The 27,572-nt window shown below is 39.9% G+C and overlaps 1 long non-coding RNA gene across 3 annotated transcripts in view; it reads left to right on the top strand.

Annotated features, from left to right (window-relative positions):
• LOC138148842 (uncharacterized) overlaps nucleotides 1-27,572 on the top strand; it is a 156,358-nt gene that overhangs the window by 43,334 nt on the left and 85,452 nt on the right. For all 3 annotated transcript variants that reach the window (XR_011165191.1, XR_011165190.1, XR_011165192.1), the window contains exon 2: nucleotides 26,589-26,791. This is a non-coding gene — a long non-coding RNA (uncharacterized lncRNA). The remainder of the gene's footprint in view (nucleotides 1-26,588; nucleotides 26,792-27,572) is intronic.

Below are 27,572 nucleotides of genomic sequence, written 5' to 3'. Positions count from 1 at the left end.
TTCTTTCTTTCTTTCTTTCTTTCTTTCTTTCTTTCTTTCTTTCTTTCCTCTCCTTACCATCCTGCCAGCTGAGTGACTTGGCAAGAGGATTAGGAGTCAGCTCACCCAGAGCCATTTCTTAGCCCTGCCCTGGTCTTGGCATTTTACTTGGTGAATAGGCTAAGGGGAACTCCCTGTCTCTCAGCTTCCTTTCCTAAAAATGAGGGATAATTATACCTTTCTTCTCAACCAGGATGTTGTGAGATTGCATTATATAATATATACCTGTGAAGGACTGGGAGAACCCCAGGGAGAGGATATTGATAATTACTGTTGTTGTTGTTGTAAGAAGAGTAATAATAATAGTAGAACTGATGATGATGATGATGGTGGTGATGATGATGATGATGATGACTTTGATGGCTACTCTATAATAGAACTCTACAATAGTTCCAAGAAAATTGTCAAAAATTTAAGAGATGTTCCATGGTTATTCTTGCTCAAAGCTTTGTGCTTGGGAGGTTGAGAATGAGGAACTAAATAGTAGCTCAGGGAATAACTGGGTGGAGGAGGGAAGACAATGATGCCATAAACTCATTGTTCCTGAAAGACTCCAACTGGTTGCTTGATCTATGAGAGATTTGTGTTGGGGCTATTAAAATATTAACATTTTAATCCCTGGGGTGATCCTTGTGCCCTTTTATAAAGAGCATTGTGGCTGCATCCTGGGCTTTCTTTTGGCTTGAGCCATTCTTGAATAAAGACTTTAGCTGTATTGGGAAAAGATGAGGATCAAAGATGGGATATAACCTTTATTAGGGGTAAATAGCATTATGATATCCCAAAATGGAGAGAATACAGTTCTGTTCAACCCTTATTTTGTTTCTGTTTTCTCTGCCAAAGAGAATGATCTTTGGATGGGAAAAGACAGAACAAAGATGTCTAATAGGGAGGTGGCACCCAAGATAAGTAAAGAGATTAGTAAATACCTAACCACCCTTGGTGATTTTAAGTCACCTGGCCCAGATATATTACATTTTGTGTGTTTAAAAAATTGGCAGACTGCCATGCCACTATCAGTGATCACTGAGAAAGCATAAAAAAGAGAAGAGTTTTTGTGGATTAGAGAAGGGCAAAAGCCCCAAATTTCAAAAAATGAAGAGAATGAGCCCTGAAAACTATAGGCCAATAAGGTTGACTTTGTTAGCAAAAATTTAGAATAGATTATTAAAGGAATGGTTAGTAAATGTCTAGGAAAGGAAGGAATGGACACCAAGAACCATGGTTTCATCAGGAACAGATCATGTTCCAGTCCTGCTGGGGTAGGGGGAGTGCCGAGTGATTCCTATGAGAAAGGGGCCCCATGAAGTGCATGTGCCTCAAATCCTCTAAGGCCAAGGAAGACTGGCAATCGTAGCATCAGAAATGGCAGCACCAAGGTGCTTAGTCAAAAACTGTACCAATTTCCCTCTTTCGCTCCTCCTCTGCTTATGCTCAACTTTCAGTTTGTTTTCTTGAGTCAAAAGGAAATAGATCGAGTATGATCTGAATATATATATATATATTGCATATGGATATTCTTAAATAACTCGGTCACCCCCTACTTCAGTTTTTACTAAGGAAAAGCTCTCCCCTGTTGGCTTTGACTTCCTCTGCTCCCTCTTGCTCCATATGTTAATAGTTAAACAAATTCATGGTTTGTCCTGTATTCCCTTCATAGTTTAATAGCAGCTTCAAGTCACATAAAAATATGAATAAGCAATTAAAGGAATAAAGCTTCCAAATGCCATTTGCCAGGACTTCAGTCAAGAGTGAATAAATATCTTTCCTTTTCTTCTTTTCCTTCCTGGTTAGAGAAGAAACAGGAATATATTGAACAGGTAAATGCAACTTCTCTATTCCAGAGATGGAGAGAGAAGAAAAGTGCTGTGGACTGGATTTGGCCATATCAACAAACATAGATCTGCTCTTTTGGCTCAACTTGCTCTCAGGCTCTTGGCTACAGTCTGTCCATCTGTGCTTCATTCATGTCCTATCTCTTCCTTTGCTTCAGCCTGTCTTGCTATTGGTCTCACCGGTCCTCTGTTTATATGAATTACGACTGCTGGCGATTACTCTAATATCTGCTTAGTAAGTTCAAAGCCAGAATGCTGGATGCAGGAGTGTGATGGTAAAGGTTTTACAAGTGGCTCTTCAGAGGGGGAAATTTGTACTCACAACACACTTTTAAATTTAATCTTCATTATTAATATTTTCTCCATGAGTTTCTTAAGTCTACACTATCAACAAAACAATAAGCCAAACCCTGATTTGTAGCATTTGCTGATTTCGGTGGTATAAATGGTCACATTGAAAATTTGACAGCTGACTTTTGGGAGCCAGTATGAGCTGACTTCAGCACGCCCCTGGCTAGATGGCACTCGTATTCCTGTCCCACATCTCTCCTGCAGGGCCACTTCCATTTCTCTTTAGAAAACTCTTCTTTCTCCGCTCTTCTACTAAGCCTAGTGCTAGCATCTGTTGGTGCAGATGCATCTCTGAGGCAAGATTGTGAAGCAGAGTCAATGGATTTGGCCAGACAAGGTGCCTGGTGACCTGTATTCCCCTCAAGCAGAATGGATGTTGTGGCCATCAATGACCCTTTTGTTGACCTTACCTACATGGTTTATTTATGTGTTTCAATATGATTCCACTCATTACAAGTCCATGAGCACTGTCAAGGCTAAGAACGGAAGGCTTATGATTAACAGAAAATCCCTTACTATCTTCTGGGAGCATGATCTCACAAATATTAAATATGGAGACACTGGAGCTGAGCATGTAACAGCATCCACAGATATATTTACCGCCATGGAAAAGGCTGGGCCCACTTTTTATTTTATTTTTTTACTCTACCATTTTTATAATAAATTTTATTTATTACTCTTCCTTTCTGCTGATGCCCCTGTGTTCGTCATGGGAGTAAATCATGAGAAATACGATAATTCCCTTAAAATTGTCAGTAATAGCTCTTGCTTGGTCTTCCTGGACGAGGTCATTCATGACAACTTTGGCACTGTGGAAGGACTCATGCCTTCAGTCCATGCCATACTCCTGCTAGAAGATGGTAGATGATCCCTCTGGCAAGTTGTGACATGAGGGTCATGGCGCTGCCCCAAACATCATCCCTGCTTCTGATTTGCTAAGGCTATAGGTAAGGTCATATGCAAGGTGAGTGGGAAGCTTATAGGCACAGCCTTACATGTTCCCATTCCCAATGTATCTATGACTTGCTGCCTGGAGAAATCTGTCAAGATAATGATATCCAGAAAGTGGTGAAACATCAAAGGGACCCTTAAAAGCCATTTTGGACTACACAGAGGACCAGGTTGTATTCTCTGACATTTTTTTTTAAGCAATTGGGGTTAAGTAACTTGGCCAAGGTTACATGGCCAGTTTTTTTGTGTGTGTGGGTATTAAGTATCTGAGGCCAGAACCGATCCTGGGTCCTCCCAATTCTGGAGCCGGCGTTCTTACTCACTGCGCCACCTAGCCGCCTTGGTATTCTCTGACTTTAACAGCAAAAACCAATCTTCTACTTTTGATGCTGATGCTGGTACAGCCCTTGATGACTATTTTGTCTAGTTCATTTCTTGGTATGACAAGGAATATGGCTATAGCAGCCATGTAGTAGACCTCATTGTCTACATGGCCTCCAAGGAGTAAAGTGGAAAGTCATGGATCTTCGTCCTGAGACAAAGGAAGAATTCTACCACTGGGGAGCCCAAATTCCTAGACTATTTTCCTATATTGGAAATTCCATACCCTGTTCACAATAATTGCCCCAAAGTGCCCTTGTTGTAGGGGGGTGGGAAATGTAGAATTCTATGTTGTATACCATCAAAAAAGTCACCATATTCAGGGTGAAAAAAAAGAAAAGAAATCTATTCTTTCAAAGTCATGGGAAACCTGAATGACCTACAGCTTCCAGGATAACGTACTCTAATTAGCATGATCTTCCCACATCTCTAAGACTAGAATTTGAGTTATGGTAATTTCCTTTTTTTTTTTTAACAGTATTACTAAACTGAAAGGCAAGAGAAATGCTACAGATATACTTTTCTTACATTTTAGCAAAACAGTTTCAAAAATTTCTCTTGCTATTCTTGTGGAAAAGATGAAGATATAGGCTAGAATGTAAAACATTTAGATGCTTGGTCCTGTGATATTTACCATTTATAGCAATGCTATTGGATGCTTTTCAGATTTGTAAATGACATGAAGTTAGATGGAATAGCTAACATTCTAGATGACAGAGTTAGGAATCAAAATTATATTGATCGGCTAGTACAAAGGTGTCAAACATGCAACCTGCTAGCCAGAAACACTCCCCAGCATTGCCAGAACTAGATTAAAATAATGTTTGGAAAATATTTAACAAAATAAATAAAAGTATAACAAAACATAGATAATGTTGACATGTGATTTTCTGAGTCAACATGTGGCCTGCATGGTTCCTTATGTATAGTGAACCCATTTCAATTTGGTTTTAACCCCACTGAGTTAGAACAGTGAATAAGATATACCGTAACAGGGTTAAATGTAAAATCTTACTCTTGGGTTAACAAAAGCAACTTAATGGGCATAAGATGAGAGGGTTGACTAGTCAGCAGATTTTCTGAAAAAGATCTGGGCTCTTTAGTAGACTGCAAGCCCAGTATGAGTCAACAGTATGACCTGGCAACAAAGAAAGCAATTGACATTGACATAGTACTTTAAGGTTGACAAAACACCAAAAAGGTATCCTTTTTTCACGTGTGTAAAAACTACAACAACTCTGCAAAGTGGTTATAAAAAGTATTATTACCTATAATTTACAGATGAGTAAACCAAGGTTTGGGAGGTTAAGGGCCTTGTCCCAGGTCATAGTCATAGTAAATACTAGAGCTAGGATTCAAACTCAGTCCTTCCTAACTCTAGGTTCAATACCTTATTCACTATAATAGGTTGCTTCTTATTGCAAACTCAAGCTACATTAAAAGATAACTCTTAGTATAGAGGGAAGTGAGAATCCCACTTTATAATGCCCTGGGATGACCATATCTGGAGTATTGTGCTCAGTTCTGGAAGCCATGTTTAAGGAAGGACATCAAGGAGTTGGAGAGTGTCTAGACAAAGGCAAATAGGATGGTTAAGGGTCTTGAGATCATGTCATATGAGGACAAATTGAAGAAACTGGGGCTATTTAGCTTGGAGGAAAGAAGAGCTTAGTTGAAAGGAGTAGGGGAGTGAAAATAGCTGTCTTTGAGCATTTTGAGAGAAATGATTATTATTATTTTCTTTTTTTGCGGGCAATTGGGGTTAAATGACTTGCGTAAAGTGTGTCATGGTCATGTGACATGGCTAGAAAGTGTGTCAAGTGTCTGAGGCCGGTCTTGAACTCAGGTCTTCCTGATTCCAGGGCCAGTGCTCTATTCACCACACCACCTAGCCGCCCTGTGAGAAGTGATTACTATATAACTAATTGTTAATATTGGGGAGACCCAGATTTTCCTTTTCTAAATCCTCATTCTCTACTAGGCCAAGTCAGCACCTGAAGGACATTGTTGATGAATGAAATTGCTCGAATTCCCAAGGTACTTGCCTTTTATCCTGGGTAGAAATTGTTGCCCCACCAAACTAGAGAACCTTACAAAAAAAATCTAAGGTGAATTCTGGTCCATTGTGTTCCACTCAGTCAGATCTGAGCAGAAATGGACCCCTTTTTTTGTCTAGATTGTTCTAGGCAGGTTAGTCTAGATAAGAGATAAATCTCCTGGTCCAAGACTGAATGATAAGAGTCAGCCCCTCATTAGAATAGGTTCACTTCTCATTATATTATTCATTCTCTTTCATTAGTTGTTAACCAGAGTCAATTGCCACCCTCAGGAAACCCATTCTTCCAAGGGCATATAAACATTGAGTGGGTTCCATGAGGGGACTTTGGCATTCAAGAGTGTCACTGATCCCTTTTATTAATTATTGCTAGCATGACACCCAGAAATTATGTCTCTAGAACTTTTTATGTGTCCCAATTTGAAGACTGTCTTGTGGAAGGAATAGATTTGTTCTACTTGGTCTCAGAGATCAGAATTTGCATCAATGAATGGTAGTTACAGAGAAATTGCTTGATGTGAGGAAAATTTTCCTAGGAGTTAGAACTATCCAAAAATGGGTTTGGGAATTAGTGAATTCCCCTGCATCAGAGGTTTCCCAAGCAAAGCCTGGATGACCAATTCTTAGCTATGTCATAGAGGTTATTTTTATGTGTGGGTTGGATATATGACCTCTGAGATATATGTTGATTTTGTCCTAATTTTATTCTCTATGTGTGACTTCCATTAAAAAAGAAGGCAGTATAGTAGAAAGAACCCTGGGTTGGGAGCAAGGAGAAACTAATCTTAGCTCTACCATTATATAACCTTAGGTAAATCACTTCACTATTTAAGGACTCAAATTTCTCACCTGCAAAAGGTGGGAACTGGTGGAAAATAATCTCCAACTCTGATACAACATAAGTTGGTGATCAATTTTCCTTCTGACATCCATGTAACCAATCATGCCTCCTGCTTCATGACTACTGATCCTCCATGGGCAGTAGCCTGGTCTCTCCCATTCTTAGATTGCTGTGCTAATAATAACAACCATGCATCCAGGGGGACTTTTATGTCATTCTCAAAAAGTCAGCTCTGAGTCATCCATAAAAATGGGGGATGGGAGGCCAGGTCTGAGAACAGAAGAGGATTGGAACGGAAGCCAAGTATCATAATGTCAAGGTACTATTATGGAGGACTTCTCAGGAACTTTGCGCCCCATCCTGAAATATTTCACTGCATTATTATGTGATATTATTGTGTGTTGTTCCTAGAGGGACTAGGAGAAATCTTGGCAATGGATGGAGAGGACTGTGTTGTGTTTTCTGAGGTCCTTTTGTTGAGGCATCAGGCTGAGTAACCATCACATGAGAGCTCCCTGTTCCAAACTGTCCTTAAGCTATCTAATGTATTTCTTTTTTTTGTCTTCAAATGCTTCACCTACACTGTTGCACTTTTTTTCCTTTGTGATAATAATTTATTGTGATAGTTTTGTGCTTATGTATGTATACACATATATATGTAACACAGTGGAGTTTTACAAAGAGGAATATCTATTTCAAAAGGTACAATCACAAATATACAAACTTACTCCCCCAATATATGGGAGGTATAAACCCCCTCCCCTCTTTGTACCACCTCAGTCTCTGGGGAGGGGAAGGGGATTAGGGTCCTAGTTTCAAGTCCAAAACTTCCCTCTGTCTCAAGGCCCAGGCACCCTGTCTTCTCAGGGCTTTCATGCTCTATTGGCTGTACCACCCCACCTGCAGGTTCAGTTTTTTTTTTTTAAGTATCAATATCATGTTTTTCTATCCCCTTCCTTCCTTTCCAGATATATCTCCTCCCTCCCCCACAGATCCAACCCTTGCAACAAAGAATAAAAAGAAGGGAAAAAAGTAGTTCAGCAAAACCAGCGAACAAATCGATAGAGTCGGGCAGAATTGACAATATTCTACTCTTGGGGTATGTTTTGAAACTGCAATTTACCTTCCTCTTCAAACAGACACCTCCCACATTACTCACCATCCCAGGTCTCCTTCCTTCCCACCTACCCTCCCTTCCTTTATACCCAGTATGTCCTTTTCCTTCTACTTCCACTTCTTGATGTCCTACCCATATTTCAAAGTCTAGGTCACATGCTACCTCTCTAGATTGCTTTCCCATTCCACCCAAGTGGGAGGAAATCGATTTTTCCCTCATTTTATCTCTTAACATTTTATATTCTGATGCATTTGCATTTTATTCTGTATTATGCTTGCCTGTGTTCACATCTTTCCTTCCCCTATCATCATCCCCTCTGATTCAAAATCAAGGAAACATCTTAGAGACTTTTCAAACTCAGGTCCCTATGTTATGCTAGCTAAACCTCAGTCAGTTGGACATTTGAAGCTGGTTCCAGAGTGACTGTGTCTGCCTGAGATCTCTCAGTTCACTTCCACAACCTACAGATAAATAACATAGCCACCCACACGCTTTCCGTAGGAGGGTGTATGTGGCTCCGTCTTTTGGCCACATCATGTAGGCAGTCACATAGTTATTTACCCCCTCCCCCCAAATGACAGCCAGTCATTATTCTACCTAGGAAAACTACAGGGCTGATTTTAACCTTCACCAGCACTAAATGGCTCTCAGTGCTACCTTAAATGTGATGCTTGTGCTCATTCCCAGAAGCCTCATCAGCTGTGACACTCCCCCTCTTCCCTGGCCCTATGTTGTCTCTTGGGTTCTTTGCGAGACTTCTTTGCAGATACAATCTGCATTAATTGGGTGGGGCTGTGTATTCCCCTGGCCCAAGCGATGTGTTTACTCTTGCTTGGTTTTGCAAAGACACTTCCATTTCTTAGGAGTAAGTGGAAGCTCAGTGTGTGCCCTTTCTTTGGGAAGCTCTAAAAGACTGTCATCTCTTGTCTAGGTCCTGTGTTCCTGATTGGTCTGGGTGGCAAATATTTGAGCTCCATATTAGAGCAAAAGACAACCCTTTCAATCTTAATAGATTTTAAACTCCTTTCGGGTAATAGGGTGAGAGGGCTCTCTGTTTTATTCATGGTTGTATTTCCTCCAGGGCTTAGCCCTGTGCCCAGCATTTACTGAGTGCTAAATAAACAAATAAACATTCATGGAAAGAAAGAACGAATGGACATTAACAACCTGGCATTGCTTCCGATGTTATCATTTTGTTTAGAGACGCAGACCTTAACTTGCATCTCAGTTTTAGAAGCAAATCTGATAGCTACAAATTGCTGGGCAATTTACTGAAAATTTGTCTGTAATTTACTGAGAATAGATGTTGATGAATATGAAAGAGATTCAATTAAAAGCAAGCAGATTGTGGAGCTTTGGGCTACCCTAAGGACAATAAGAATTATGTGCAGGTGCAAGGATCAATTGATTCCCTCTAATTAGACCAACTCCTACCCACCTCCTCTCCCATTTCACAGATTATCTCTTCCATTCTGTTGCTTTTATCAAGGGTCCCTGGCATCTATCCCCTAATGTTCTTTTTAATGGCACCTTCTGTGAGCTTCCTCTATCTGTAGCCTAGTCCTATTAGCATTTTAGCCTTCTAATTTTAGTTTCTATTTTGCATTCTGTGTTGCATGCAGTGAAATATAATTGCTAGATTTAAACAACCTGAGACAGGAGTGAAGTCAGGCCTGTACAGCTTGCCTGTGAAATTGGCAGGAATCCCAGATCTGGTTGCTGGTGGCTGATGGCTGTCAGTCTGACAGTGCAAAACAGAAAAGCTGTTCCTGGATGCACATTTCAGAACTGGATCCTTTTAAAGGTCGCTTGAATTATAGAAGTGCCGCCCTGCCCCCTTTCCTGGGCATCAAGGACCCAGGTGATTTCAGACACACCTATAATCTGGCCCTGTGACAATCTAACATGACACAGATTATAGAGGATTTTATCTTAGGTTTGTTGTGTGTGTAGTTTAGAATGTGGCTGAACAATCCTGTTGGGTTATTGTCTCATTTTGTGGTACTGAACTGAATCCAATATCCTGTCATGAATCGGGGATGTGCTTCATCTGGTTAGCAGGCAGGATTTCACATTAACTGTGGAATTGTGTTCTTGGGAAAGTGCTGATGTCTGAGACAGGCTCTCTTTCCCCTGCAGTCTTGGTCAAGGCAAGAGAACAGGGGGGATTCAAGGCCCAGTCACCATGACATCCATCTGGTTAACTGTCAGGTGCAGTCACTGCAGATAGAGAAATCACCAAGCTTTTAGCAGAGTGGTTTCCTGATTTTGGGGAAGTTGTAAAACCCTGTCATCTTTGTTTAGGTCCTGTCATGGTCCCTGATTGGTCTGGGTGGCAGATATTTGTGCTCCAAATTAGAGCAAAAGACAATTATTTTGGTTTGGAGAATTTAGAAACAACTGCTGAGCCAATTGAGACACCCTGAGACGTTTTAAAATGGGGCTAGGAATCACTCACTGGTTTGACATTTGGGGGCTGCTTCTGCTTCTGCTTCCCTTGGACAGAAGTGTGCCTGGGGAAGCGTGTGATTCTGCTTCCATCTCTGCTATCCTGAATACATGTGTAACTTGGTTTTCACATGTAGCATTGTTTTTTCACATTCTTTGTGTCCAATGTGTTCATAGAGAGCGTGATCTTGTTTGGACTAGAAACAGCAAGCAAAGTCTATTGCTGTTTTGAGTCAACTACTGTCAATTCTGTTTTCTTCTCATTTTCTTTCTGATTTTATTCATGGTTTATAACCCATCAATCAACAAATATTTATTTGACACATATGAGAGGTTGTGGATGGTACAAAGCAGTAAAAGTCACTTTCCAATTGGATCCCATCCCATTCAATCCAATAACTATTAAAGAGTTTCTACTATGTACAAGGCGTTATAGTAAGCAGGGCAGGTGAAGATAAAGATTACATTTTACATTTAATGGGTGATAGAATAGGTAATTAAATAAGCATACAGCAAAATTTACATATCATACAATTTAACTTTTGGAATTCAACTATATGGACTAGGCAAAAAACAAAAACCAAACAAAAAACCATTTAAATAGTGCAGGTAATTCTATAGCCATACTATTCTATCCATTGAGTGTATGTATATCAAGGAGTAAGTGGAAGTTCAGTCTGCACCCCAGCCCTCAATGTCAGGACCCCTACAATGGACCTTGGCCCTCCCTTTGCAGAGGAAGAGGAGGGTGATGATGATGGGGGGGATGGGAAATAAGGTGAATGGAGGTGGGGAGAGATGATGGTGCCTTATCTATCCCCAACACAGGTAAATCCATACTTAGAGCCTGTCTTGAAAGTTTACAATCTGGCATGCTAACTTCCCATTCTCCCAACATGTCAGAGGCTGTTCCTTGTGGAGACCCACTGTGGAGAGAGGGTAATTTTGACTAGATGAGATTTTAGCTTTATGAGTCAATTTTAGAACCACTAAGATGTAATTCCATCGTATATGATACATGATAATTTGAAGAGGACAGAGAGAACAATAATGAATAGGAGATTGCACACGAGCTAGGGGATTCTTTCCTCCAGACAATTAACCTCTGTGGAAAACCAGAAGACACTGGTCTTGGTGCCTGGTCCTCTTCAGTAGTCCAGACCAGTATGGGCTGTCAATCCAGTGCTCAGTCCACCTCTCATGTGCAGAATCCAACACCAGAGAGAAATCTGGGGTATCATCCTACCTCCTTGTGCCTCTCTTAGGCTCTCTGAGAGCTGGTTATGATTCTCCTCTCAGTCCTGCCCTTGTGTGGGTGGTGTCCCAGATTCTTACGTTGGCCTAGGGTTTGGCATGAATTTATACAATCAGATCATAGCTCAGCTGCCCTCGGCCTACTCCAGGAAAACCCTGCTTCCTCATTCCATCCCTGACATTTTATTGGAAGTCACATTCCCAAAGATTTATTGTTTAAACCTTTACTCAGAATTTTTGAACCAAATGAGAACAATTTAACATCCTCTTTGTCAGCATGACCTTCCTCAGAGTGGGCATCAGACCCTCCAGTGCCATAGATCTCCAATCTAGAATCTGCAGATTCCTCTGTTTTTAGATGACCAGGGGAACTTGTCTTTAAATTGCCTGTCTGCCTCCCCAAGCTGTGTGGTGGGGGCAGCGCTACATCTATGATATTTTAACTTGCCCCTTTGCTAGCTCCCCAAGCAAGGAGCTAGGAAGGACATTTCCATTCATGGCAAAACATCCATGGCAGGTTGGTGTCTAGTCTATGACATTCACTTGGGTCTTTGGAGTGCCCTGCAGGTCTGTCCCAGAGAACAGGAGCAGAACAGGCAGATTGTGCCTCATGCTCTGGACTCTCTGCTTCTCACAGGTATGCCAGGAGTGCTCTAATTTTCACGCAGAACAAGCGTAAAGGGGAGGTTTTCTTTCACAGGGTATAAATGGCCCGAGTCCCCCCTTCCTGCACAGGTGATGGGAGGATATCAGGCTTTACTAGCAGGACCCCACTTCTTCTAACGCTTTTCCCATGCATTCAGCTCAATCCTGTTGAACTACACATCCCAGCTTCCTTTGCCATCACAGGACCACAGGAGCTTGTTTGACCATCTGCCTTTAACTTGCCCCTGCACCCCCATCCCAAGCTGTATGGTGGGGGCAGTGCTACATCTATGACACTGTGACTTACCTAAGGCTTGGAGAAATCCTTAACATATTTCTCCCATCCTCAATAGACAGAGCACTAGACTTGGAATATGGAAGACCTTGGATTCAAATCCAGCCTCAGACCCTTACTAGCTGTGTGATCCCAGGCAAATTGCTTAACCTTTGCCTGACTCAATTTCCTCATCTCTAAAATGAGATACCTCTCAGAGCCATGAGGATCAAATGAGATAATATTTGTAAAATACTTTGCAAATAACAATAACAATTTTATTGTTATTATTATGTCATCAATCCCCTTATTCCAACTGATTCAATGAATATTTAGGTTCATGGATAAGAGCTAAAAAATCATCTCATCCTTAATCATCTAGGGCTTCTTAATCTTTCTTGTGTGTGTGTCAAGACCCCTTTGGCAGCCTGGTAAAACCTATGGAATCCTTCCAGAACAATGTTTTTAAATGCATGTATTAAAATACGTGGAATTACAAAGGACACCAATGATATTGAAATAGATTAATATATTTTTTAAAGTTCACAGACCCCAAGTTAAGATTCCTGATCTAGTCTAATGCCTTCATTTTTGAGATGAGGGACTGACACCCACCGATGTTATAACTTTCTCCAGGTCACATAAATGTCTAGCATATTCAAGGTCCTGTGCTAGAGGCATGGGATGCAAAGATAAAATGAGACCCTATAATAGCATAGCATAGTATAACATATGTGTGCATATGTGTGTACCTATGTGTGTGTCCCTGTCTTCAAGGGGTTTATAATCTAATATGAAGAATAAAGCATGTAGCTGGGGCGTCCAGGTAGCACAGCGAGTAAGAGCACCGGCTCCAGTGTCGGGATGACCTGGGGATCGAATCTGGGCTCAGACAATTATTACCCACTCAGAAATAACTGGCCGTGTAACCTTGAGCAAGTTACTTAACCCTGATTGCTTTAAAAAAAAGAATAAAGCATGTAGGTTAATATCTGTAATACAAGGGAGAATATGATCGGTGTACAAATATTCATTGCTACATAAGACTTCTTTCCACCACTCAGGAGCACCAGCAACCATCAGAGGCATCCAAAAAGGCAATATTTAGCCTTGTTTTCTAATTCTGGGGCACACTTCCTTTGCACAATCCAATTCCATTCTAACTTTCCAGGCTTATATCATGTTATTCTCCTCCACACTCTCTACACTCCATCCAAACTCTCTATTCTCTATCCCTTAATAACCTGCACTGTCTTATCTCTGCTCTTTTGCTTGCTTCTCCCCATTCATGAAATACTCTACATCTTTGCCTATTTAATTCCTTCTTTAGAGCAAAATTCAATTTCAGATCCTTTCCTGATCCCATAGTCCATAATCATTCCCCACCTCCAAACTCAAATAGTTTGTTTTACAACTCTTTGATGTCGTTCTGTCATAGAAGTGATGCTGTGGATAGAGTATTAGAACGGGAGTTGGGAAGACCCAAGTTTAAATCTTACCTCAGATGCTAGCTGTGAGACACTGAGCAGGACAAAACGTCTCTCCATTGTGAAATAGGGACAATCAAATGAGCTAAGATATGTAAAATGTTTTGCAAACCTTAAAGCACTATATAAGTGCTAGATATTATACTTAGTGGTTCTGTCACATCTTCCCAAGTCAACAGCAAAGCAGAAATCAGAGGAAAAATATGTACATGTGTGTATGTATAAACACATGCATTTATACACACATGTATTCATATACATATATGAATACTATATACCATTGGGTATGAGATAGCTCAGCTCAACCAAGAGAGAGTCCCAAATCTTGCTAAAGAGTAAAAATTCCCCTAAGTCCTAATGTAGCAAACTGATGATAGGGACATAATAGAGATTTTTCAGTTCCTCTCATGTTGGTTTCTCCCCTAGAATCTTTCTCTCCCTTCAGTAGCCTGAAGAGAGATTAATATTGTAGATCTTCTTTCTCAAAGTTTGAAGCCAAGAGGACCTCAGAGCTCTCCTTTTTCCATTTCCTCCCAGCCCCCCACACACGTGCAGATGATCTCTACCAATGGGGGGAGAGTCCCATATCAATAAGCTTTGGGGATCAGGCTGTATAAGGAACTTAAAAAATTTTTTTTGAAAGGGGAAGGCAAGGCAGTTGGGGTTAAGTGACTTGCCCAAGGTCACACAGCTAGTAAGTGTGTCAAGTATCTGAGGCTGGATTTGAACTGAGGTCCTCCTGACTCCAGGGCTCATGCTCTGTTCACTGTGCCACCTAGCTGGCCCCAGAACTTTTTAACAATGAGAAATAGAACAGGCTACTTTGGGAAGTACTTGGGTTGTATCACTAGAAGTATTCAAGAAAAGGCTAGATCAGTAGTGTTGAATTCAAGCAAAAATGGGGGCTACTAAATCACTCATAATGATCCTTGAGAGCCTCATGTTGACTCAGAAAATCGCACATGTTTACATAGTCTGTACTACAAACCTTGGGAGTGTTGTGGTCCATATGGGATTTCACAGGCAGCATGTCTGACACTTCTGTGCCAGATGTCTGCTCACTGGAGCAACTATTAAAGGTTCAGGTATGGGTTGGGAATAGATGACCTCTAAGATCTCTGCCAACTCTGAGATTATGTGATGGCTATTCCACATTTAGTGCAATGGTTCCCTCGGAGCTCAAGGATTAAAAAAAAAAATCAATTTCACAAAAATGTTCAAATATCCCCAGATCAAAATAATTTCCAAGCAGTTAAAAAGCTCATTAAGGTTAAAGCAGACAAAAAAAGACCCTGGAAAGGAGATTAGAAATAGTCAGCAAAGAGGTACCTTGGGCTCCTCAACAAAGTCTTAAAACTGCTTTCATATTCTTCTTGACCAAGGGACCAACACTGGGGGCCCAGATGGGGGCAAAGTTAATGCTAACTGCCTCAGGTGTCCACTGCTCTCCTTGATCACAACAGTTTTGGTGTTGTGGTCACATGGGGTGTTAACCCATTCCTTCCCATTTCTTCCAGTATCCTGGACATAACAGTTGATGTAAGGAAGAGGAAAGAAGGGGTAGTAGCTTGAGAAGTTAAGTAGATAGAGAGAATGACTTCATTGCTCAAGGTGATGTTGATCCCTTGTTAGCAGGGCCCTCATCTTGTTACCTCCTGTTCTCCCACATCCCGTTTAGCCAGAGGCCAGGGAAAACATTGGCAGAAACTTTCCACACTTCCTGGAAGGCCTTTAGGTGAACTTTTGCAGTGTTATCTTAATCTGAAACTTTCTGTCTCACTGAATTTAGGTTCATCGAGAGACTGCAGCCAAAATGACTAAAATTTTGGAAAGCAGAACTGAGCGGTAAAGGTTAAAGAAACAGGAATTACCAGAGAAGACTTATCAGTGATGTAAATTTTATGCAAAAACATAGAATAATAGAATCTTAGAGCTAAAAGCTACCTTATTGCTGATATTGTCCAACCTCCATGTTTTATAAATGGAGGACTTTGAATCTGGCTGTCATTGTATGCCTCACGCCATACCTGTGATCCACCATCCCCTCTACAGAAAGTGGGGGGAGGTAGTTTTATCATTAGCCCTCTGGAACCAAAGATTGCTAACTATTAATGAGTTTAGTTATAGTCTTAGCTGGTGACAGAGGCTGGTCTTTACAAGACCTCTTCTACATTAATAATTAAATCTTGAATGGACAAATGTTCATTATCCTTAAGTTTCCATGATTTGGAGGGGCATGGCTCAGCTGGCAAATTAAGAAGATTTGGTGGGGAGCTGAAGGAGGTGAGTGCAGAAGGAAGGATGAAAAGAAACATTTATTAAGCACCTACGAAACTAAAAGAAGCATTTATTAAGCACCTACTATGTGCCAGACGCTTTGCTAAGCACTGTACAAATATTATCCCTTTTGATCCTCACAACAACCCTGTGAGGTAGGTGCTATTGTTATCATGACCATTTTATAACTGAAGAAACTGAGGCAATCTTTCCCTTTCTCTAACAATGCCCATCAGCTATTGTGTCCTCTGGTTTCCATGGAAAAGAGATTATTTCGAGATGATATTTGGCAGAAATTTTAGGGAAGTAGAATAGAGTCAGTCACTGGGCCATCACTGCCATGGCTATACTCTCTTTGCAGCTATCTCTGCACCCTGGGAAGGCTGGTACAAGTGGTAGAACCTGTTTTGAAAGGCAAACATAAGAGAATTTATACAGGGATGTTATCTTTTTAGGGCCTGTCAGAGTAAATGTACGGTCAGGAGGATTCATCCAGGGCCCAGGAGTCAAGGCCTTTTTGTTCTGTTTTCAGCTCCAGTCCTCCACCTCCCATGCAAACAAAGAAGCAAACCAATAGTTATTTTGTTAAGGTAATCTCCCATTTTTAGACAGTCCCTCTCCATCCTGGGGTACTCCCTTCCCTTTGGAACCTTCAGTCTATAGCAGGGGTCTCCAAACTTGTTAGATCATTCACCCCTAACAGGAATCAATATATAGGCCAAATGATACTACAGAGCAAAGGTGTCAGACACTTAGTCCAACACTCCCAAATGCAGCCTGAACCAGATTAAAACATAATTTGGAAATATTTTACTAAAAAAAATACAATAAAACAGAGATAATATTACATGTTAAAACTAAGTCAATATGGAGTGTTCAGGGATCCTTATGGCACGCCTTTTCCATTTGAGTTTTACACTCCTGCTATGGTACATTCATATACATATTTATGTATGTCTTCCTGTTAGAGTGTAAAATCCTTGCAAATAGGGGTTGTTTCATTCTCTGTACTTGTATTCCCAGTGTATACCATAGGGCCTGGCAATAAATACATGTTGATTGATTTTGAACATGTAACTCCAATATGTATATATTTATTTACTTATAAATAATTTATGCTGACTATTGTACTTAATAGTGCACATAATAAAAATTATACAAGATATGAATTAAAAATGGATGAGATAAGGATGAAATAAAATTTTATCAGAGTCATTAGGGAGCCACTGGACCTTATGATATGGTCGGAGCTACATTTTAGGAAAAGCTCTTTGGTGGCTGTGTGGAAGATGGATTGGAATGGGGAAAGACTTTTTAAAATGAAAATTTATTTTCCATTAAAAAATATTTAACTTTTCTCCCTCCAACTTCTCCTGAAAAGAAAAAAAGAAAAACAAAACCCTGGCAATAAATATGTATAGTCGGGCAAAACAAATTCTTGTATTGGCCATATTGAAAAAATGTTCATCTCGTGATGTGTATTCAGTTCAGCAACAACCTGGTAGGAGATAGGTAGAATTCCTCCCAATATTTCCCACACTGGTTTTGTTCATGCAAAAACTTCTAAATTTTATATAATGAAGGGGAAGCTAGGTGATGCAGGGAATAGAGCACCGACCCTGGAGTCAGGAGGACCTGAGTTCAAATCTATCCTCAGACACTAAACACCTTCTGTGTGACCTTGGGCAAGTCACTTAACCCCAATTGCCCTGCCTCCCCCCTCCAAAAAGACAAAAATTTTTTTTATATAATCAAGCCATTCATTTTATTCTCCTTGGGAAATCACAGTTAAATCACTGTGTTGATCAGAGTTTTTAAGCCTTTCAAAGTTGTTCCTTACAATATTGTTATTGGTATATACAATGTTCTCCTGGTTTAGGTTACTTCCCTGTGCATCAGTTAATAACAGTTTTCTCATATTTCTCTGAAATCATCTCCTTTGTCCTTTCTTATAGAACAAGAACATTCCAGTACATTCATGTACCATATTTGTTCAACCATTCCCCAATTAATGGGCAACCCCTTAATTAAAAAAAAAACTGCTAGAAATGTTTTTGCACCTGCAGGACCTTATCCTCTCTCTTTGATCTCTTTTAGAGTACAAACCTAGTAGAAGCATCTCTGGATCACAGGGTATGCATAGCTTAATAACTTTCTGAGCCTAGTCCTAATTGCATCAATGTACCTGTTTCCCCACAGTCTCTCCAATATATGTCGTTTTCCTTTTTTGGTCAACTTTGCAAATCTGATCAGTGTGAGGTGGAATCTCAGAGCTGCTGTTATTTGCATTTCTTTAATTAGTAGTAATTTGGAGCATTTTCTTCATTTGACTACAGATAGTTTAGATTTCTTTCTTAGAAAACTATTTGTTCATATCCTTTGACCATTTATCAATTAGGGAATGAATCTTATTATCATAAATTTGAATCTATTCGCTATATGTCTTGGAAGCACAACATTTGTCAGAGAAATCTGATGCAAAGATATCTCTCCCCAACCCAGATACCGTGATTCCACCCTTTTTGCAGAGGTAGAATATATTGTACATATTTTCATACTTTCCTGTGTATTTTGATTATGCTGATTTTTTTTCTTAAAAATGGTATTTATTTTATGGGAAGGCTCTGGACAGTAGGAGGGAAGCTTGCAGAAACTATGGTGATGTAGATAAAGACAAAATGCATAAATAAAAGTTTATTTAAAAGCACAAATTTTTGTGTATACAATATGTTCATCATAGCTTTAGGTAATTCATTTGTATCTCCTTCCATTTTATACCCAGTCAGAGCTATACTTCAATTTTTTTTCCTTAGTCATACACCCTCCACAAAAATCCTTTTCCAATGACTCATTCTGGCATAGAAGTGACCTTTTGTTCCCCAAAGCTATGTCAGCAGAGCACACATTCTGATAGCTTTTACCAAGCTGGATAGGTTCAAGTGCAAGACTCTTGACAGATTACCTATCTGTTATTTGCAGAGCACAGATCTGGAGCTGGGAAGGACCTCTGAAACTTCTAGTAAATGCAGAAAGGCTTATTATTAAGTTGGCTTCAGGGTGACAGATTGTTTTTGGTCACAGCTGCAACTAGGTGGTGCAGTGGATGGAGGGTGGGCTTGGAATCAGAAAGACATCTTCCTGAGTTCAAATCCAACCTTACTAGCTGTGTGACCCTGGGCAAGTCAATAAACTCTGCCTCAGTTCCTCATCTGTAAAATGATCTGGAGAAGGAAATTGCAAACTACTCCAGTATCATTGCCAAGAAATCCCCAAAATAGGATGACAAAGAGTCAGACATGACTGAAAAACAACAAAAGAAAAAACATAACAGTAGAAAATCTAGTAGGTCCACAGAAGACTGAAATCTTAGATCCTGGAGGTCTTTAGATATAGTCACAGTCAGGGCATATACTCTGCTGTCCTCATTTCAGGTGTCTTCACACTAGATTCTCCAAATTTCTTTGACATTCTTATCGCACTGTAGAATTCCTCTACTTAAAGTCAGCATGGTGTGGTAGTGAATTGAAGGACAAGCCTTGGGGTCAGGGAGACCTGGGTTCAAGTCCTGCCTCTAACACATACTGTATGACTATAGACAAGCAGTTTAACATCTTAGTTATCTCAAGTGACTCTCTAAAACATGAATCTCTCTGGTAGTTTACTGAAGCCTAGAGACTCCTTGGAGTAATGTCTCTTTAAAAAAAAAAACAAATCATAATTGAGGAAAATTCTAAATTTCAGTTAGGGTTTAGTGAAAATAAAGATTTTATTTTACCCACTTAAGTTCACAAACCCTCTGAAATCTATTCAAGGACCCAAATTAAGAAACCCTGCTGTAACATAAGTTACAAAAAATGTACAAATCTGTCCTTCATGAGAAAATGCCAACATGAATAAATCATTGGTAGGTCCAGAAAAAAATAACATAGTTGAGTTTGTCTTGTTACAAACAGACCTAATGAAAAAGGGAGGGGAGTAAAGCTCTGGAAGAAAAAGGAAAACTTTGGGACACTTAGAGGGATGGGTAAAATAAAGAATAGGAGGGAAAAGGGAGAAGATAAGGGGTAGGGTAAAAAGAGAGACTGAGGAAGAAAATAATGAGGAAGAATAACATGGAGGGAAATTCACAAATAGTAATTATAATTTTGAATGCGAATGGGATGTTTATAGCACCTTTCTTTATGGTGGCAAAGAGCTGGAAATTGCAGGGATGCCCATCAATCGGGGACTGGCTGAACAAGTTGTTGTATATGATTATGATGGAATACTACTGTGCTATAAGAAATGATGAGCTCAATGATCTTATAAAGGCATGGAAAGACTTGCACAAAATGATGAAGAGCAAAGTGAGCAGACCCAAGAGAACACTGTATACAGTAACACCAATATTGTTTTAAGAACAACTTTGAGCAACTAAGTCATTTTGACTATTATAAATACACAAATTAAAAATAAAGGACATATGAAGAAAGACACTATCTGCATCCAGAGAAAGAACTGCTAGATAGAAGCATTTATAGAATAATTTAGAATAGAATATATGTGCATATATATATATATATATTTGTGTCTAATGGTAGCCGTCTCTACAGCAGGGGTAGAGGGAGAAAGATGAAAACAAGGGAAAAAAAGAAATTTGCATGATAAGCTTATTATGTATTTTAAAAGAAATAAGTTGTACTTAATAGATTGGCAGTTTCATGTGCAATCATCTTTTTTATTATACTATATTATTATAGTAATGCTTGTTTTTGGCCATAAAATAAAATAAATTTAAAAAAGAAAAAGCAAGCTTAGATTTTTTTCTATTAAAATGTGTTTTGGAGCTGTGTACTTCAACTAGAATAACACATTTATATAACATTTTAAGGTTTGCAGAAGGCTTTACACATGTTACCTCATTTGATCTCTTCATGCTTTCCTTGACCTTTGTTGACTGTTTTCTCTCAATCCTAGGGCCAAAACAATGTGCTGATATTCCCTAGGGTTTATCCTGGAAATTCATTTTCATAGATATGGCTCAAGCTTGCAAATTGGGTTAGAAATCAGTGACACAGAATGGCTGCAGTGGACTATAGTGTAGCATCTCTAAGCATGTTCTGAGAGCTGATGCTGGATGCCTGAAGTAGCCTTTACCCAGTAGCAGAGACAGAGGTACCAGAGGAGGGTGACACTGGGATAGAAATAGCTCAGAGGTGAAATATGGCTCCTTCCCCATGTCCCTTTGGATGAGCACACTTAGAACAATACCAACACAACCTTTTGGGAAACAAAATGCAGCAGCCATTCAGTTTTTTTCTAAAGAGAAGCTTGAAAGAATAGGGGAAGAATCGAAGATTGTAAAACTCGTTGCTATGTTTTTCATCAATTTTTAGATTGGGTAGCCCTGGCATCTACTTCCCTCTAAAATGTCACCGTTGGAGCTAAGTATGCAAATAATGAGTTGCAATAAACTGCCTGGATCACTCTGGAGCCTGCTGTCACTGCTCTTCATGCCTCCTGTAGTTAAAACAGTCCTGATGCCCAGGCTTGGCCATTAGCACAAGCTGAGTCACACTGCAGAATCTGCCAACTGAGGCAATGAAATTCCTCCTCCCCGTTACTAAAATCTGACAACAGTCATGAAGATGAATGACCAGGATCTGAAAAGTATTTTTTTGGAGCAGATTTTAGTGACTGTCTCTATATTTAACTTACCTGGGTGAGTGTTATATTTAAACACCTCTCTCCTCTGTGGGGCTTGAGAAAAACTCTGGGTTGGAAGTCAGAGGACCTAGGTTAGAATCCTAGCTCTGTCACTTCCTAACTGTCTTACCAGTCTCAGTTTTCTCCTTTGTAAAATGGGGAGGGGCAATATGGATTAATGGATAGAGCACTTTCAAAAAGAGTCGGGCTATCTGGGTTTGAATCCCTCTTCAGACATTTAGTAGCTGAGCCAGGGCCTCAGTTTCTTCATCTGTAAAATAGAGATAATTGGATTTTACTTATTTACCCCATATAGTTGTTGTGACAGTCTTGCTGAAGCGTCTTGAATAGGAAAGCATTTTGCAAATCTTAAATGTGATTTATTATTATTACAAGTATCTCCACCTTCCTGGGCTTGTTCACTTAAATGAGGGAGTGGGGTTAGATGATCTTCCCTTAGGATGGATAATAGAGAGTTGCTACTATGCCAGGTGCTCTATTGAAAACCCCTTTTAAAGGGAAAGGGAATTGAATAGGAAGAGTATTTTGTTTCTCTACGATATAGTTCTGAGAAGCTTGGGTCCCATTTGGCTCAAGATCTTATGACCTTTCTAATTTGCCAGAGAGCTTGGCAAAAGATGAACTTTCAGTGTGGATATTTAGTTGTTTTCCCCAATGCTGTCTTTCACTCTGAGTCATACCTTGTAATTCTAATGCCCAGGAGTAAGCACCATGAAATGTACCTAGACAAAAAGCACGAAAGGTACCCTCCAATCAAATTATGAAGACATATTTAACTGAGGGTGGGTGGGTATGGGGAGAGTCCTTGGAGAGAGATCTCAGGACATAAGGCCCTCCTTGTCCAGGGAGATTCCAGAATATTGCCCCATAAGTGGGAGAAATAGAGAATTCAGGAAACCTCCAGAATGCTGTTGGTTCAGTGCTAGAGGAGGGTACAGTATGATACCAGGGTAGGTGGCAAGTCTCCTTGAGTTTGACTACTGACTGGGAGTATGAGGAAGGAAGAGAGACTTCCTATTTGGACTAGTTATTCTTGCTAAGATTCTAAGCTCAATTTTCCCTACCTATTGGAGGAATTCAACTGCTGTCAGCACCCTGGGCCAAAGCTCTGATCACCATGCCCTAGTTATACTTCTGCCACTTGGGATTAGACTGCTGTGATACCCACAAACATTTTCATCAGCACCCTTGTGACCTGTTCTTATTATCCTGCCTCAGGGAGGCCAGTATGAATCTAAAGTTCGATTATTTTCATAATAGAAGTAGAGCAGAATTCTCTCAACCCAAATCGTAATAATAGCTAACATTTATATAAAATCCTTTAAGGTTTTCAGAGCACTTTACAAATATTATCTCATTTTATCATCCCAATAACCTTGGGTGGTACATGTTATTATTATCCCCATTTTACAGATTGGGGAACTGAGGTAGAAGGAAGTTAAATGACTTGGCCAGAGACCCACAGTTAATAAATGTTTCTGGTCAGATTTCAGCCCAGGTCTCCCTGACTCCAAGTCCAATGCTCTATGTAATGCACTGCTTCACTGCATCAGATTTTTCTTATATAAGAATCTTTAATACTTTAAGATTCATGAAGCACTAACCTCATAACAAGCTTGGGAAACAGACAGCCTTGGAGTCAACCATGTGATGAGGGCAAACTAGGCAGCTGATCCAGGACAAGTGGAAAAGAATGAAGCATCTATTTGCTTCCCCATCTGTGTCTTTCCAGGGTCAGGAGTTAGTACATTTCTTGGTATTTGTTTGAGGGATGGAATAAATAATGAAATGAGTAACCAAACAGAAGCACATGCTTCCTGGGACAGTTTTACTGGGACGGAGTTGTTAGGAAATGCTGAACGAAAGCAGTTAAGAAACTACATGGGCAAGAATTGATGGAGCCTTCATCGGCCCCGACACTCCATAAGGTTTCCCAGATTGTGCTGTTCCTGTGTTAACATCCCAGTATTTAGAAAAGCTGTGCTGTCATCTTCAAACACTTCAATTGAAAGGAGCCTCAAAAGGTCAGCTAGTCATCCTTTCTTTATGTAGGTTCATGATTTAATCATTCCATATTGATAGATGGAGACCTTGATGAAAAAGACCTTTGGAGAATGAGATTACAGAACCTTACTTGAGAAATATAGAACATCATGATTTTAGGCTCTTTGTTTTATGCTCTATGTTCAACCAAGAGAGAGAATTGTTACTTCCTAGCCTCTGAATAATCTCTCTCCACAAAGTTCAGGGCTTCTCTTCCCTAGCTATTTGGCATGGTCTCATGTACTACATACAATCCCACAGAGTGTCTGGGTGCTGTTCTGAGCTAGGTCTGGTTCAGGCCAGTCCCATGGTTATTTATGTCCTTTTAAGGAAAAATTAGCCTAACTTTCACAAGGGTGGGAGGTTGGAGTAGTAAAGAGATTGGGATTATTCTCCATCATAGATACTAAGTGCTCTAATTGATTGGTTTACATTTTCCAAAAACATAATAGTATTTAAAGAAAGTCACTATCTTTCTTAGGAAACATGCTCAATTCCTTATTGTTCTGAGAGGTAATTCCAATCAGGTATTGCCAAGTGGTTGTCTTCATCCTAAGCAAATAGATTTCAGAGGTCTGAAATCCCCAGGACTAACAGTCCTATTAGAGCTCAGATAAATTTTTTATTTTTATTTATTTTTTAAATGGTCTATCAAGATACTTGACCCAATAATTTATTTTTCTAGCTTGTACTGTTACCAAAAGTGATCAGTGAAAGGGAAGCTACTCAGTCATCTGTGGTGACATTTCTCTAACTTCACATTGATTATTGAGAAGTTCAGCCATACAAGGAATCTTTCCTCTGAGGGTACCTCTTAGTGACTTGCTGAGTTAGGATTTCAAACATATTTAGTTGAGTGGCTAAAAGAAAAGAGATGTAATACAAATGTTGGGTGTGTGTTGAATTTTTTTTCCTGTGCTTTATTGGCAATACATTTCATAATTGGGTGTATTTTTAAAAAAAAATACACATTGCAAAATATTCTACTTTTGCTGCTTAAAATTTTTTTACTAGCAGCACATAGATTCCACTGAACAGTTATGGTCTATAATATAATCAATTTGTCCTCTCATCTTAAAAGATCTGTATCTTGCTTCCTTCTTATTTTCTGAGTAAAGTGTTTTCTATTGAGCTTCTGGAGATGTTCAGAGACATACTTAGGAATTCTGGTACTTGGGATCTGTAGATCAGTGGAGGAAAGGGAATAGTGCAGGATCAGGTTGGGGAGAAACTCACTTGGATCGTGGGAAGATCTTAGAATTTCACCACTTGGACTGCCTTTCATTCCCATTTCTCTTAGTTACCTTCCTCTGATCCACTTGTGGTTGGGTATAGCCCAGGGGAAGACTAGGGGAAAGTAATCAGTTCCCCAAGGAGTCAGACCTGTACCCCATTGCAGCACAACCATGACCCTTGATTCTCACAACCACATCACCCCTGCCAAGAAAGTTGGGAGGGGGTGTGGCAGAGAGAAGGCATGTCAGTTGTCTCCCTTGACTCTCAGGCAGCAGTCACTGATTCCAGGACTGGGGCCTGGTCACTTGGAGTGGTGACTAGCCTGACAAGAAACCAGGGGCAGTTGCTATAGCTGTGGGACAGCATGGGACCAGCAGTAACTGTGGCCCTTTAATTTGTTGACCAAGTCCACAGTTCTCCCTCCTATACTCCAAGTTCTTGGTCTCCCAACTGTTGATGCCCTCCCTTCCAAACTTATATTTAATTATGTTCTTTGTATATGTATAGTACATGTATTAACTTTATATTTATGATACATATTTTTATGTGTGCTTGTTGTCTCTACCATTGATATGTAAGCTCACTTTGAGTGGGGATTGTTTCATTCTTTGTACTTGTTTCCCCAAGGCCTAAAATGTGCCTGACATATACTAGGACCTTAATAAGTACTTGCTAATTGATTGGTTGATTTGATCTCCAGTTTCTGGGTTTCTATGATGGCCAGTCTTGCTGAGTTATCTTGGGCAGCTGCTGATAGCAAAGCTCTTGAATCTATTATGGACATCTTCCCTTCTGCTCTCCTTAGGATAAGAGAACCCAGAAGGAATGGGGCTTTTTGTTTCATTTTGTTTTTGCACTAAAAGATTGTGCCTCACCTAGAACTTGCCAAGAGCTAAGGCAAAGAGAGCTTTATAATGATAGTAATTTTCACATCTTAGATGACTCCCCTCCCCAGACCACTGTACTTACAAGGTCTTGCTGATGATATGAATGGGATTGAAAACTGTGGAGAAGAAGCTTTGGGGGGAATTAACAGAGCTATAGATAGAAATAGTTGTCATAATTTCAGTTTGCTGAGGCTTTGCCATGGGATTTCTGAATAAATGGGTATGCTTTTAAAGGTCCTGCTAGAAGGCAGGAGTGACAAAGAGAATCTACAATATCCAGAGCATAAGTCAGGCAGGAAGACCCCATCAGAGCCACTTTAGACTAGTGGTTTAGGAACAAAAGATGACTCTTGGTGACCTGCTTATTTTTAACATACAATGCCAGTTCCTAAATTGTCTATGACTACCTGCTAGGGGAGGAGATGGTGCCCCTATAAATCTCAGCAAACAAGACCAAACCTGCTTCTTCTACCTTAGTTCTAGCTTTGGAGATAACTTGTGTATGTGACTACAAAATGTCCATAGATCCATTAACTTCTATGTCTTTGGCACTGTAGAGTGGTATACAATAATTCTAGTGAAAGCCTTTTTGTTCAGAGATAGTTGAACCCCAAAGCCTAATTGCTAGAGTATAGTTGTAGAGTTTTAGGGCCTTGATTTTGACATGCATACACGGGCCCTTATGAATTACCTTTACCTATGGATAGCCATCACCACCACTGTAAAAACTGCCGCCTTTAAAATATTTATCCCCTCCCAGGCCCCAGGCTGCACCGGCAATACCGGAGTCCTCTGCTCTCTATTTGCTATCACCAGAGGCATGAAGGGACTGGGACAGCAGAGCCTAATCTCACTCTTGGATTTGCAGCCACTGGGAGAGGGGGTTGCCATTGCCAGAGAAGTTACTTGTTACGTTGGAGGTAATGGCTTCTCCCTCACTGGAAGTCTTTAAGTAAAATGAAGGTAACAACTTGTTGGTTATGTGCCTGTCTCCCTGCCAACTTCCCTGCTTCCCCCCTGCCTTCCTCTCTCCTTCCTCTTTTTCCCCTCCCCCACCCTCCAGGGATTTTTGTTCAAGTATAGATTGGATTAGATTAAAGACCCTTTCAGCTCTGAAATTCTCTGTGTGTGTGTGCATACACATGCATGAGAACATGTATATATGTGTGTTTGTATAACTGTATTCCTGGTATTTCTTTTTTGAATTTAGTATGCATTTTTTCCCATAGGAATCATGTTACAAATGGTGGTTAGATTCTATAGACCTATATACTTATTTTATATTTATATCCTAGAGATGATTGGTTAAAGAGGCTTTTGTTTAAACAAACATGAAATTATTTCTATATTCTAAATTCCAAATAACTGACGTTGAATAAACTTTTGGGATGTATCTTGTGACTTGTTCATATATTAGGTATTGCCATGTACACACACAATCCCATTGTTTTAAAATCCCAGGGGGCTATAAATGAAAACTTAGAAAATAGGCTAATCCCATTATCTGCCCAGCCTTTCACTAAAGCATTGCATGAACCTTGAATTTCACATAGCAAATGGTTACATAAGCCTCTGTGTGGATGTTTGTGTGTTTATTATTTTACAGCCAAAGTTCAAACATCAGGTAATTTCAAGAATAGGGCATATAACGTGTAGTTTTATTTGTTTATTCTTTTACTCTCTCTCTCTCTCTCTCTACACACACACACACACACACACACACACACACACACACACACACACA

Source organism: Petaurus breviceps, unplaced genomic scaffold (assembly GCF_028583685.1).
Source record: "Petaurus breviceps papuanus isolate PSGF00001 unplaced genomic scaffold, PetGlider_PUasm1.0 90842, whole genome shotgun sequence".
NCBI lineage: Eukaryota > Metazoa > Chordata > Mammalia > Diprotodontia > Petauridae > Petaurus > Petaurus breviceps.
This window is presented reverse-complemented; position numbering and strand designations above follow the sequence as displayed.